General features: G+C 32.9%; 1 pseudogene across 1 annotated transcript; it reads left to right on the forward strand.

Moving 5' to 3' along the window:
* Positions 1-10,177: 10,177 nt before the first annotated feature.
* Positions 10,178-13,208, forward strand: LOC143581383 (patellin-3-like; annotated as a pseudogene). Its single transcript, XR_013143811.1, has 4 exons — positions 10,178-11,519; positions 11,722-11,846; positions 11,935-12,077; positions 12,681-13,208. The product of XR_013143811.1 is annotated as a patellin-3-like (transcript).
* Positions 13,209-15,255: the final 2,047 nt, after the last annotated feature.

A 15,255-nucleotide genomic window follows, 5' to 3' on the forward strand; every position in this document is an offset into this window, starting at 1 on the left:
GGCTTCCACCCTACTATTTTCTCTTAAAGCAATTTAATACTAAGTTGGTTCTAATTGAGATAGAAAACATCAAAGAAGCAAACATTTGCTTGTTGACTTCTCGTGAGAACTCCATGTTGTATTTCACCAATGGTTTGTTCTTGAGGATGGGCAGGTTGAAACACATAAGGTATGATATTCCTTATAGTGCTTGTAGAAGTGGTTGATGAAACTGCTGATGTGATATCAATTATTAAAGGTGGGGGCATTGGGGGTAAAAAACTGTTATGAGAAACAACTGATGGACTTCCAAAGACGGGATGAGAAAGTTCATTTTGAGTAGCAGCTGTTTGATCAGCGGTAGTTTCACAACCTTGAATTCCTTGATCAATAGATTGTGTAGTAGTTTGAATGAAAGTGCTATTGTTTTCTGAGTTTGACTCTTTAAAGAGATATAACTGCCAGAATGAACACTATTATTAATAGTTGCATAACTTTTAGGTTCAAACTATAAGACATCAAGATTAAACAACTCAGCAAGATCATTAGGCATTTTTTAAATCAGACATTTCATTAAATTTAACATTTAATGTTTCTTCTATAGCCTTGTTCTAGAGTTAAAAACTTTATACGCTTTGGAAGTTGAGGAATAGCCTAGAAAATAACCACAATCTACTTTGGCTACAAATTTTGAAATTGAGTCTTTCAAGTTCAATATAAAGCATGGATAACCAAAAGCTTTGAAAAAAGAGATTAATGGTTTACTTTTATAAAGAATTTTATAGGTTGTTTTCTCATGTATTTGATTTATTAAAATCCTGTTTTGAATATATCCTGCAGTGTTAACTGCTCCAGCCCAAAAGTATAAAGGTAGCCCTGAGTCAACAAGGATGGATCTAGCAGTTCAACTAATGTCCTGTTTTTCCTTTCCAATACACCATTCTGCTGAGGCTGCCTTGGAATGTTGAATTGCCTAATGAGCTTTTGGAGATATAAAAAGGTATCTAGCACTTCATTCTTAAATTCAATTCCATTGTCACTTCATAGGATTTTGACTGGTAGATCAAATTGTTTCTCCACTTGTACAATGAAGTTCTTAATCTTTTTAGCTGTTTCATCCTTTGAGTGCAAGAAGAATGTCCAAGTGAAATTTTGAGTAATCATCTACAATCATAAGACAATACCATTTTCTTTCCAAGACTCAGTATTCTAACTAATCCAAAAAGGTCCATGTGCAAGATATTAAAACAAGCAATAGTTTTGGATTCTTCCATGGATTTATATGAGACATTCTGTTGTTTGCCTTTTAAACAAGCAACACGGTTTTTGTCACAGACTTATTCTTTGACAGGTATACCTCTAACCAATCGTTTCTTGGTTAGGTTGTTAATTATTTTCAAATTAACTTGACCTAGTCTACTGTGCCATAAGTATGCTTCTTTGATTGATGCTCTACTAAGAAAACATATTTCAATACGAATATTGTTATCCTTATGCATGTCTACAGCATATACATTGCCACTGCTGTTTGCAGCTAACAAGGTGTTTTCTACAATCAATTTTTCAATTTGCATAGCATAATTGGAGTTGACAATTTTACATGTTTTCTTAGTAAAAAAAGAACCATATTCCTTATCACACGTCTGTTATACACTAAACAAATTGAATTTCAATTTTTCTATTAAGTTAACATTGTCAAAAGTTAACTTACCTGCTTCAACCTTACCTGAGCCTAGAACACTTTCTTTCTCATTATTGCCAAAGGATACAACTCCTCCTCCATGTTTCTTGAATTTAGAAAGAAGAGACACGCTTCCTGTCATGTGCCTAGAGCCTCCACTATCCACATACCATAAACTTTCAATGCATGTGAAATCTTACTCATAAGCAGAAGTTTTAAGTGCTTTTGCATCAGCAGTTTGTGAATCTGTCGGAACATCAGCTGTCATAAGCACTTGGATGGTTTCATTGTTGAAATCATTTTTCATCTCCTTTTCTTCACTTGACTCTATATTAATAACCACAAGATCCAGATCCTTTGTGGTCATATTTTTACGAAAAATACTCCAGTTAGCAAATTCTTATGTGAAGAAACTTGTTTTGGTTTTATCATGATTTGAAAAAGATGAACTAGGTTGAGTAACCAGGTTAGGCTGGACTTGTTTATTAATAGGTGACATAAAAGGAGGTTGAACAAATTGCATCTGCTGCATGGGCTGAGGTGTTGGTGCATACTGATATGGAGGAGGACCGGTATTAGGCATGTTTAAGGTTTGAGCAAAATGTGTTGTGGAATGGTTATTAGAGGATTGTTACTATGAATGAGGATGGAGAAGTGAACTTGGATAGGTTATTATAGGCTGAACATAATTTGGACTAGGCAATGACATTGGTCTGCATTCCCGTGCAAAGTGTCCTAGTATGTCACACTTATGACATATCATTTTCGTCTTATCATAGCCCACTTTTGTCCTATTATTGATTCCAGGAAATTTCCTTCATGTCCTCTAGTAAAAAATTTGTTTGTTCTGATTGTCAATAATGCCAATGAATTTAGAATCTCCATTTCTAAATCAACTGGATCTATGTGTTGCAAGTCTTCCATAATAAATGAAAGGTTTTTAGGCACATATGGAGAATTCTCTTGGGCAGCAATGCTTGATTCTCAACTGCTCAATACCAGTTGTTATGTCAATGTGATAGTCATAACTTTGGTCATCAGTTTGAACAGATTGAGTCTCTTGATACAAAAGTGCTGATCCTATGGTGAAATCATTGGCTGATTTTCCAGGAGTAATCAACTTCTTCTTTGACTTATCTCTCTTTCAAAGGTAAGTAACATACCATGAAGAGTGGTCAGACTCAAATCTTGAAAATTTTGTAACGTTTTTAGTATGATAGCATGAGTTTCCTAATTTTCTAGAAGTGATCTTAAAAATCGGCTGTTAAGAGCAGAGTTTGTATAGGTAACATCAACCATTGTTAATTCACTTATTAGAGTTGTGAATCGCTCATACTATTGAGTTAAATTCTCTCCTCTTAAATGACAAAATGCTTCATACTACTGCCTAAGAATTTCACAAGTATTCTCAAGGACTTGCGGAGCACCATCATATTGTTCTTTCAGTGCATCCCGCAATGCCTTAGCAAACTTGTGATGAATTAATCAGCCATAAATTTCATTTGGAATTGTCATGGCTAATATAGCATGAGCTTTGGCATCCAGTTCAAAATTATGCAGATCCTGATCAGAATAATCCTTGGGATCCTTCTTGATCGTCTTGTTTCCATCCAATGGATCAACTGTTTCAGGGGAATGAGGCCCATGAACTGCAGATCTCCAACAACCAGTGTTTTGGCTGCATATATGTTGGAGCACTCTTTGAGCCCATATGTTATATTAACCTCGAACCAACATGGGTTGATTGGAGGTTGAAACAGTGTTATGAGGATCCTGTATGAAAGACATGATTCTCAATTCAATTGGTCTCTCAATAATAACAAAGTATGAAACAGATTTTTGATCCTTTTAGAATCTACAACTGGAATTATCAAATTGAGCTTAGATCTATGATATTAAATTGATTGTTATATCAAATTCAGAGATCATGTGATCTGATACCAATTTTTAGAACCGTAGATCTACAATCTAAGCTAATTGAACACAATTCAACTAAGTGAAATAGTAAACTATTGATCTAATCCTTTGAACGGATTAGTTATCACTATGATTGAAATCATATTTGAATTACAACTTTAATCAGTATATGAAATGAACAAATTTAAACAACATAATTCATTTGAGTTTTATTAGTAGGTTTCATATGAAAGAACAATTATACATTCACTATAATCGAATGATTGCAATCTATTGCTCCCTCTCAACCTTAACTCATCACTCACACTGGTTTTTCTAGTACAGAAGTAAACGAATCAAGTGAGTATTGTACGTAAAAAAGTGTTAATGAAAAAAAGACTCTCTTCTTCATTTTATACATGTATGAAACTACTAATAATCTAAAGGTGATAGTGACATCTAACAAAAACGGTTACAAACTACTAATGAGATTATTACAAACAATTGTCTATATGGAATCCTATGCTAACTACTGATCTTTGTTAAACAGCTGATATTTGAGCCATCAGTTGTTTATCTTCAGCAGTTTAGATCTTAAATAGTTTGTTGATCAGCTGTTGTGTCTTCAGCAGCTTGCAACATCAGATGTTTGGAGCAGTAGATGTCCAAATGTCATAATAGAGAACAACTGATGTTTGAGCCATGAGTTGTTTGGTATTTGGTCATTAGTTCTTTGCAAGGTTCAACAGAAGGGAATCTTAGGACTTAGAAGTTCAAAGCTAGCCATCCTTCAGCCATAACCCAAATCATTTTCACCGAGTTACACTCACTAAACAAATGAAGTGTCATTTCCCAAAATCCTCCACCAATGTTAATTTTTCAAGGCAAACAAGAAAACCAATTTGATAAATACGTTTATTCAACAATGGATTATGTAAATTCATCACAAACAAAATGCATTCACCATAGAATAAAAAGTGTGATACAAATATTTAACGATTTACATTAACCATATCCATATATACGCTTTTTATAAATAACCAATTTTTTTAAGTGGAGGAAGTGCTAGAATCATATACGCACTCGTATGTTGTGATTGTCACATGCAGTGACAGCTAGACATAACATACAAATTACAATAGAGGTTATGAGGACTAATGAGGTTACATCATCGACTCATGTACGATAGTTAAATCAATACGTACAATTATTTATGCAGTTACCACGGTTCTTTACTTATGATTAGTTATGTATTAAACAATTATAAACGCCGTCCTACATACATGTATATATATAAGTATGTATGTATATTCTGTTAGGTTTAAAAAAGTAATATTTAACAAATAAGTATGTATGTATATTCTGTTAGGTTTAAAAAGTATTTAACAAAGATTCGACAACTCATAACTAATTGTTGTAATCTATAACATTGGTTGGTATAGGGAATTATATACATATATACTCTTGTTTGGTATAAAGAAAATATAGGAAGTATTCGACAACCTATCATTAAAAGAACATTCGCTGTTCCAACTCGATCATTTGACCGGTATAATTTGTGTATAACGACAACGTGGCGACATGCGCCTGGAAGATTTCTGATACGAGTAAAATATACAAGCCTCCCTCAGAGATATAATAACAGTACTATTTAGTCCCTTGACTTTTTGCTATGCTGGTACAACCTAACTCAAGTCAAACCGATGTACTAATGTTTCGTTAATACATCCAAAAATCCCAATTTATATATAAACTAGGATTTAGAACCGCGCTTTGCGACGGGACCGTTAAATCGAACAAAAACACATACGTAAAAAAGTTAAACTATAAAGTCGGTGGCGAAGCGAAGTCATTCTGTATCAAATTACGACATCGAAACTAAACAAAAGAAATAAAGCCGTCTATGTCAAAATACAACAAATTATATCATATTTAGAACCAAAAAACCCGGCACATTACAACTGCGAACCAACACAAATTCGGTTACTATCAGCGGTACCAGCACAAATTCATAAACATAAATTAGTAAGCCAAAAAAAAGTACTTTAAAGGCGAGGTATCAAACGTTGAAACGCGGATATCAAACCATGCGACAACGGGATATTTTTAAATCATGAAAAAATTTTCGGTCATTGTAAAGACAGCCTATAAAAAACATGAAATCAAAGTTTAAGAAAACTATTTAACCGAAAAATAAAACATGTAAAGCCGACACTCGCTAAAGTTTAGTGTTTAAAAATATAGTTTGTTAAGTATTTTATTTAGTTTAAACAAAAAAAATAAAGAAAATAAAATCCATCATCTTAATTATGAAATTATGGATTATGATTTAGTGATTATAATTAATAAAATATTAAAATAGTGAATAGTAAAAGGAATAGTAATTTTGTGAGGAAAGAAAAATCCTCTATTTAATATATATATATATATATATAATTTATCCATATTGTTAGTTAGGGGTTTTCATTGTTAGGTTTCAAACAGCGAACCTCTTAGACCGGTTACTGGTTCGGTTTTATGGTTGGTTTTGTATTCTAGTTCTTGGCCGGTCGGTTTCAAAATTTTCAAACCATAATAAACGGTTCGGTTTGCGGTTTTTATAGCGTTAGTAGTGAATCCATAATTTCTTCATCACGTCATAATTTTTTGGTTTCCTTAAATTTGATTAGGCTATTTTTTCCATTGTTTGTTCTTCATTGTTTATTCATATTTCTAATACGAGTAATTTGAGTAGTTTACAAATAATATTGTTATTGGCATGTTAGTAAAAAATACGCATGAATTATTTGATATAAAAAAATACTGACAACACAATCTTTTTTCCATCCATATTGTATTATTGTCGAAGAATCCACTCATATCATGTTATTTATAATTTATCTTTCACGTTATCCCCACATCAAGTTTGTTCTGAGAACCCAAAAAATTTGTTAATATGAACAACTTTTGGGGTGAGCAATAACTTAATTGATCTGAAAACTAATGAAATCGTATCAATTTGGTTATCGTCTTTTGCCCTTGATTAAACGAAATTAACCGAAGCGAACCTTTCAAAGATTTATAGCTTTTATATCTCATTTCATGTATTTCGTGTTTTGTATCACCATTTTGTGTATTTATGCCTACATTTCATGTGTTTATAATTTTATATCTTCATTTCATTTATTTATGCGATTTATTTCATGTAATTCTAGGTAATGGGCACAATTCTTGCGGCAGGCGTGAGGGGTGATGGTTTGTTACTTTTCTTTTTTTCTTTTTGAATATTAACTCTAAACTATATAATAAATAAATATTTTTCAATAACACATGACATCACACAAGATATATTTTTATAAAATTTTCCACATCTCTCTCTCTCTCTCTTTTATTAAATATATTTATATTTCTTATTAATAACTTTATATTTAATTTTTTTCTTTTTATTCTATTATTTTCTTTTTTTTAATAATTATTTTTTGATTTAAAAAATTTAATACTAACATAAATATATTATTTGATTTTATAAAAATATATTGTATTACTTATTAATATTAAGCTTTTATAAGTAACGATTTTTCATGTTGATTTAGATAAAATAACAAATTTTAAATTTCAAAAGAAAAAAATTTTCACTTTATGTTTATTTTGCAATGAAGATTAATAAAAGCTAAGGTCAATCCATGTATATAGTTGATTTGTTTTTTAGACCTATTTAATGCATGGGAAGTTATGTGTTTCATTATGTAAAGTTGAAAGTAAAAACAAAGTAAAATTACTAATTTTGATATGGAGATTAATTACAAATATTGTATACAAAAAAATATCTAAATATTTACGAATTTTCAACAACTTTTTATTTCCATATTGTGTAATGTGTAATTTATTCTACCATATATTATATCTTTATATCTTTTGAACATATTTTTTGTATATCACACTGTATAATTACTTAAATAAATTTATTTATTCTAACTCGTGCTCTACACATGTTTCTTAATGCCATATGCTATTGCACGTGAGTAATCCTTACATAATTTTCCCACCCCTCACTCATATTAAATATAAATTTATTTTTCTTATTAATAGTTTTATATCTCATTCTTTTTTCTTTTTAACCTATTATTTTCTCTTTTTAATAATTATTTTCTAATTTAAAAAATTTAATACCAACATAAATATATTATTTTGTTTTATATAAATATTGTATTAGATATTAATATTAAGCTTTTATAAGTTACGAATTTTCACGTTGATTTAAATAAAATAATTAATTTCAAATTTCAAATAAGGAAAATTTCATTTTATGTTTGTTTTGCAATGAAGATTAATAAAAGCTAAAGCCAATCGTTTTAGATAGTTTGTTTTTTTAAATAACATGTTCTAAAACATGGCTAGATAGGCCATGAGGTATACTCTAACCCCTTTTAACTTCACATAAGCTTCACATCACTTATTTTTCTCTCTTTCACTCCATCTCATCCAAAGGAAATAATTTAATCCATTTAACTCCATCTCACTCCAATTAATTTTTAATTTATGAATGAAATGAATTATATTGCAAATTAGTAATTAATACATAATTAATGCATATTCTTTCTTTTAACTCATTAAAAGCATAATTCCATGGACCGTTTTAACAAGCTTAACACTAGTGGGGAGTGGTTTAATACATGTTTTAAGTGACATGTCAAGCTAACACTAATGAATGTTAGAGTATATCTTATGGCCTTATGTATTCCATTATCTAGAGTTGTAACAAAAAACAAAGTAAAACTATTAATTTTAATATGGAAGATAAAATTGCAAATAAAATTACAAATATTATATACAAAGAAATGTTTAGAGATTTACGAATTTTTAACTTTTTATTTCCATATTGAATATTGTGTAATTTATTCTACCATATATTATATCTTTATATATGTTAAACATATTTTATATATTTCACATTGTGCTATTATTGAAATAAATTTATTTATTCTAAACTGTGTTTTACATCGGTACCTAACCTAGTTATATATAATCCAATCTTTCCTTCCATCTCATCCCACCACCACATTTCACCATACCACAAGTCCATAGCATACATTCTTCTCGTGAAACATGAAACCCTTCAATGCCTATGTATTACCTACGTGGCAAACTCGCATATCACATTTTACACCTACCATAACCGGTGGCCTTAAATAAAACATACAATATAGTATAACGTATATTTTAGACCTAGTTTCAAACACGATAAATTTTAGATTATAATTATTTAAACATATGTATATTAAAATAAAATGCCTGTTAATGTCATCAATTTATGTCTTTCAAATCATTTTTAATAACTTATGGAATTTCTATCACATAAGTTTATGTTTAATTATAATGGATTTTTCTAAAATGGTTTAAGTAAAAGTGATTTTTATAAGCATATCTTACACAAAATTCATTTTTCAGGACACACAATACTGCCCTTTTTATAACATATTAGTTTAATATATGAGAATCGTGTACAACACGGGTAATTAATTAAAATAAAATATTTATTAAATAATCAAAATACAATTTAACAATATACTTATCATGCACGGTTAATACAAAGCTATCATACAATTTAGTTTACAACAATTTAAGAACAAACAATTAGTTGCTTAATTGACATTATTTTGTGTTGAATTTCTTTGAGAATATATGAGTTTTCTAAAACACATAACATATAAATAAAAAAATACCAATATATATAATGTTAATAGAGCAGATTTTGTTAAAATTAAATTTTAATTTTGTGATATGCTTTGACTATTTAACATTAATCTGATATCGTTTTTTAAATGTCTTTATGTTTAATAAACTTTTTTATTAAATTGATATTTTAATAAATGAATAATAATGTATCTAAATTTTTTTTTTGAGAATTAGTGTAGAAGTGATAGAATAGCAAAACATGTAAGTTTTTATTAAAAAGCCGAGACAGATAAGATACTTATTTTTATTTCTTCTAAAACTAAAGAAGATTGTTTTGTTTAATCACAATCATTATATAAAGACAATACTTTTTTAACATCTAAGATAGCCGTTTCCAATCTCCTTTAATGCAAAACATTAAAACAACATTGTTTTTATCTAATCATAACATGAATACAACCACATGTTTTATAAAAAATAACGAATGATGTTTGTAACAGCCATACTCAATACTTTTATAAAATAACAAATCACTTTTTATCTTTTTACTTAGTAAAAACATTTAATAATTATATTTATTTAATCTTAAGCCGTTACTAATAATTTCCCATGATTAAACGAACCCATAAAACAGAATATATACTATACAACGGTCGGGAATAGAGGTGGGGTTTCCGGCCAGCAATCAACCACAGACGATTATTGCACCCACCCTTCCACGTAGATAAACTCGTTATACAGAACATTGCTGAGTTGTCCAAACCTTGTTGGCAAAAAAAATTAGTGGGTCCCACGACTTTTTATTTTCTTTAACTGGTCCTGAGCTGGCAAATAAAAATAGAAAAATAATAATACTAGTATTATTAACAAAAAATAAAATAATAGCAATAATAATAATAATAATGAATTAATAATAATAATAATAATAAAGAGACAGACAGACTGTTTCAAAGCAAAAACCGCCCTTAAAACCCCACAATCCCAAGCCAATAACCCCCACTACACCACTCTCAAAATCACCATCAAACCCTCATTTTCTCTAAAACTTTCAATCCAATAATTCTTCTTATTAATGGCGGAAGAGACTTTGAAGACGGCGGCGGCAGCACCATCGGAGGCTCCGGCAGCGGCGGCCGAGGTCGCTGTGGCTCCGGCGGAGGCGGTGACGGAGAAGGTTGAAGTTGAAGCAGTTGAGGTTGAAGCAAAGGCGGCTGAAGTTTGTGAAAAGGATGCACCGGTAGAGGAGGAGAAGGTGAAGATTTCTGAATCGACGTCGTTTAAGGAGGAGTCTAACGTCGCCGGTGAGCTGCCGGATCCTCAGAAGAAGGCGTTGGATGAGTTGAAGGCCTTGGTCCAGGAAGCTCTTAATAAGCATGAGTTCACTGCTCCGGCGAAGCCGGTGAAGGAGGAGAAGAAAGAGACTCCGGCGGCGGCGGAGGAGGAGAAGAAGGAGACTCCGGCGCCGGAGGAAGAGAAGAAGGAGACTCCAGCGGCGGCGGAGGAAGAAAAGAAAGAGACTCCGGCGGAGGAAGTGAAGGTTGAATCAACTCCGGCGATTGCAGAGCCGTCGGAGCCGGCGGTTGAATGCAAAGAAGAAGAAAAAACCGCCACGCGGGAGCCGGTGAAGGAAGTGACGGAAGTAATAGTCGAGAAAACCGAAACCAGCGTTGACGAAGACGGAGCCAAAAAGATCGAAGCGATCGAGGAAACCGTCGTGGCCGTTGTTTCCGAACCGGCAAAGCCCGACGAACCGGAACAACCACCGGTCGAAAAAACCGAAACCGAAACACCGACTCCACCAGACGAGGTTTCAATATGGGGAATACCACTACTAGCCGACGAACGAAGCGACGTCGTTCTGCTAAAGTTCCTCCGAGCACGTGACTTCAAGGTGAAAGAAGCCTTCACCATGCTCAAAAACGTCGTCGCATGGCGCAAAGAGTTCGGAATCGACTCGCTACTCGATGAAGACCTCGGAACCGAGCAGGAAAAGGTGGTTTACATGCACGGAGTCGATAAAGAAGGCCACCCGGTTTGCTACAACGCCTACGGTGAGTACCAGAACAAGGAATTGTACAACGAGACGTTCTCGACCGAAGAAAAGCGCACCAAAAACCTCCGCTGGAGGATCCAGTTCCTCGAAAAGGCGATCAGGAAGCTCGATTTCAGTCCGGATGGTGTTTGCACTATTCTTCAGGTTATCGATTTTAAGAATTCGCCCGGACCGTTTAAGTGGGAGCTTCGTCAAGCAACCAATCAAGCCCTCCAGTTGTTCCAGGATAACTATCCCGAATTCGTTGCCAAACAGGTATTCGGTTAAACTATTATAGTTATAGTTGTTTTTGGTTCTGCACACCAGGTGTTCGATGAAATGTTACGAGTTTTAATTATGTGTTTTGTTTTGTTTTTTTTTTTGATAAAATGATTAGGTGTTTAATTATGGTTTTTGCACACCAGGTGTTCGATGAAATGTTTCGACTATTAATTACGTGTTATATTTTGTTTTGCAGGTGTTTATCAATGTTCCTTTCTTGTACCTGGCTTTCTACAAGGTAATCAATCCTTTCTTCACTCAAAGGACCAAGAGCAAGTTTATGTTTGCTGGACCTTCAAAGACTGCTGAGACCCTGTTCAAGTTAGTATTGTTTCATAATTCTAAAACTCATCAATCTATTGTTTCAGTTTGTTATCTGATTATGTTTGTTTGGTTGGTTGAATCTTAGATACATAGCACCTGAGCTGGTTCCAGTTCAGTATGGTGGACTTAGCCGTGAAGGCGAACAAGAATTCCACCTCTGGTGACTCGGTTACTGAAGAGATCATCAAGCCTGCAACTAAACACACCATCGATTTCCCTGTTACTGAGGTAATTATAATATAATTTTTGTTTTATAAAAGTTAGATTGTTATTAAATTTTAGTCAGCTCTGATAAAATGACTCCAACAAGAATTTTTTGAAAGATTTTGATGGAACAGTGTGTAGTTTTTTCATGTGAGAATTTTTGTTAAATATTAGTCAGGTCTGATACAATGACTCCAACAAGATATCATGACTCATATGTTTTTTTTTCCTTGAGAATTTTGTTAAAAGATTACCCCCCCCCCCCCCCCCTTTTTTTTTTCATTTTAACCAAATCTTGTTTTTTTTCATGTGAAATTCTGTCAGAATTCAGGCCAAACATGAGTTTTCACTTAATTATGAATTATGTTTTTTTAACATGTGAGATTTTGTTAAATATTACTCTTTTTCAATGTTTTTATCAAATCTTGGTTTGTTCATCATGTAATTGAGACTAAGGTGTTCTTTTATGGTTTTTTTTAATGATTTGGATCAAATCTTGGTTTTCTTTATGTGGGATTTGCTACAAATCATGTAGTTGAGACTATGGTGTTCTTTTTAATGTGGAACTATAGGTTTTTTTGTATTAAAAAGATTACCCTTTTTAATGATTTTGATCAAATTTTGTAGACTTGCACATTGGTATGGGAGGCTAGAGTGGTGGGATATGAGGTGACATATGGAGCCGAGTTTGTGCCGGCTGCTGAAGATGGGTACACCGTGATTGTCCAAAAATCAAGAAAGATTACAGCGACCACCGATGAGCCGGTTATATGCGGGAGCTTCAAATGTGGTGAACCGGGCAAGGTGGTCTTAACCTTTGATAACCAGACCTCCAAAAAGAAAAAGGTCCTATACAGAAGCAAGGTCAAGGTTTCATCTGATTAAAGCTTTGTGAATCAAGACAAATGGTTGTTTGTGAAATTACCAAAATAGGTTTCATTTTATTGTTGTCATTATTAAATTTTTTATTCATGAATGTGTTATTTATCTTTGGTGATTTGAGGAATCTTTTTTACATGGGATTCTTTTTTGGGATTTGTCTGTTTGAGTTTGCTTGCAAATACTATGTGAATTGTTGGACTTTCGGACCATGGAAAGTAGAGTAAAAATTTGAAAATTTCATACAAACATATATATACAAGTGGATTGTGACCAGATGCTTTGCTTTTGTCATTGTCTCCTAAATGTTCCTTTTTTCAATTTTATTTGTTTAAAGTTGTTTGTTGATCATTTCTTTTTTGAATTCTTTGGCATCATGAGCTGGAATATCTTTCAGCTTTATCTTTCCCAGCTCATCTTGATTTTATCAGCTATGATATTATTATTATTAATGTTGAAATCTAAGCTTATAAGATTTTTTGAGTTGTTTTTTTAACTTTAGTTACATAATAAATGATCTTTTCAATGGATAACGATTATTATATTTAGTGTACGACTTAAGTTATTGACAAAAGTTGTGATAAGCTTTATCAAATGTCAAATGATGTTAACTAAGATGTGATGTTTCAGTCTAAATAATATCCGTAATCAAATTTGGGTAACATCAATCAAATATTTAGTCATTTTATAATAAAGTAGTTGTTGCATCAAATCATGATATCTAGTTTTAGGTTGTGCTATATATATATTTTTTGTTAAATATACTGAATTGTGTTCTTTTTCTGTTAAAAAAAATGAAGATGGAGGTATGATAATCGGCCTAACGATCTTTCGGTTAATATTCTAAAGGGCTTTTACGGGTACAAGGGGTGGGTAATTGGCAGGTTTGAGATTGGGTCGGGTAAGGGGTTTGACAATGAATTGTCAAGGCTTGTAGAATTTTTCATGAAAGAGACATTTTGAAATGGAGTATATTTAAAAAAAAGAAGGAAACGGGGAGGATACTACATTTTGGGAGGTTTTGCGGTTAAGTGATTCATCGTTTCATTCAACGTATAGTCAATTGAAAACGGTTCAGAGTTGTTCAATTGCCGCTAGATGTGAAATGGGATGGTTGAAGCTGGTCTTGGCGGAGACCGATTAGGGGAGGAGTGGAACAAGAGCAACTTAATCTTTTGGTGGCTGATATCTATCATACTTTGTTAAACAATAATCAGGATTCGTGGGCTTGGGATTTTTGATGTTGACGACTCGTTTTCTATTAATTCTATTAGGAAGCATATTGATGGGCTCGCGCCCACCCGACTAGTGGGACGGAGAAATTAATAGAGTACAAAACTCATCTTCAAGCTTTACCTTGGATGACTAAAGATTAAACTTATAGAGAGTGAAGTGAAGGACCATGAAATATAGGGTTTTCTTTGATGCGGATTGACCATGTTACCCTTATCCCGTCCAACAAACATTTAACATAAATAGAAGATGAGGTTAGAAGGCTGGACTCAAAGCGGAGGGAAAAGTATATGTCAGAGGTTCAAGTAAACTATTGTTCAAAATAGAGTCGCAATTTGTCTCCACCCCTTCACCATAGGGACGCAAACAGTACTTAACATATTGGTTAGAGCATTCTCATCATATCCTCCAAATCTTGTGAGGGAAGTTTGCAAATTATAAGGTAGGATTTTGAGTGGTTGTGAATGCAAATTATGAGAAAACGGTAATTATATTTGTTCACTCTAATTGTAAACCTTTTAAACCTGGTTTGCCAAAAAAAAATGTACCAATCATAAAATTTACCAAGCATTCTAGCATATTCTCCATTTTGAGTGGTTTAAAACGTATCTTCAACCTTGCGATAGCACCACAAATGCATCTTTAACCCTATGTTTTGTCAACAAGTCGCTGGCCATGAGATCCGGTAAGCCGTCGCCGGCGATGTGAACACGGGCGTCAGTATGGCAGCCCGACGTTGACGTCGTGAATAAGAACATGTATAACAAATCGTCTGTGATGAAATGGCCTCGATAACACATCGTCGACGACCTATTCCGGCTAGATTCCGGCCACGTGTCATTCTCCGGTTCATTTAGTAACACGTCGTCGGTATTCCCTAACACGTCGTCGGCGACAAGATAACTATAAGACAAACTGGAAACTTGAATTTGGAGGGACAAATTTGGAATCTCATTTTGAAGATTGACCATTTTGGGGATTTTCCTTTTTTTTCAAATAGTTGTAGTCACGGCCAAGCTTTTCTACAACATCTGGCCTGACTTTTCCTTGTTCATCACTAGGTTATTAAGGCTATAAAAGTTTAAAGTTC

This window comes from Bidens hawaiensis, unplaced genomic scaffold (assembly GCF_021521415.1).
Source record: "Bidens hawaiensis isolate Kalapana, Puna unplaced genomic scaffold, B.hawaiensis_p1.1 tig00030894_1, whole genome shotgun sequence".
NCBI lineage: Eukaryota > Viridiplantae > Streptophyta > Magnoliopsida > Asterales > Asteraceae > Bidens > Bidens hawaiensis.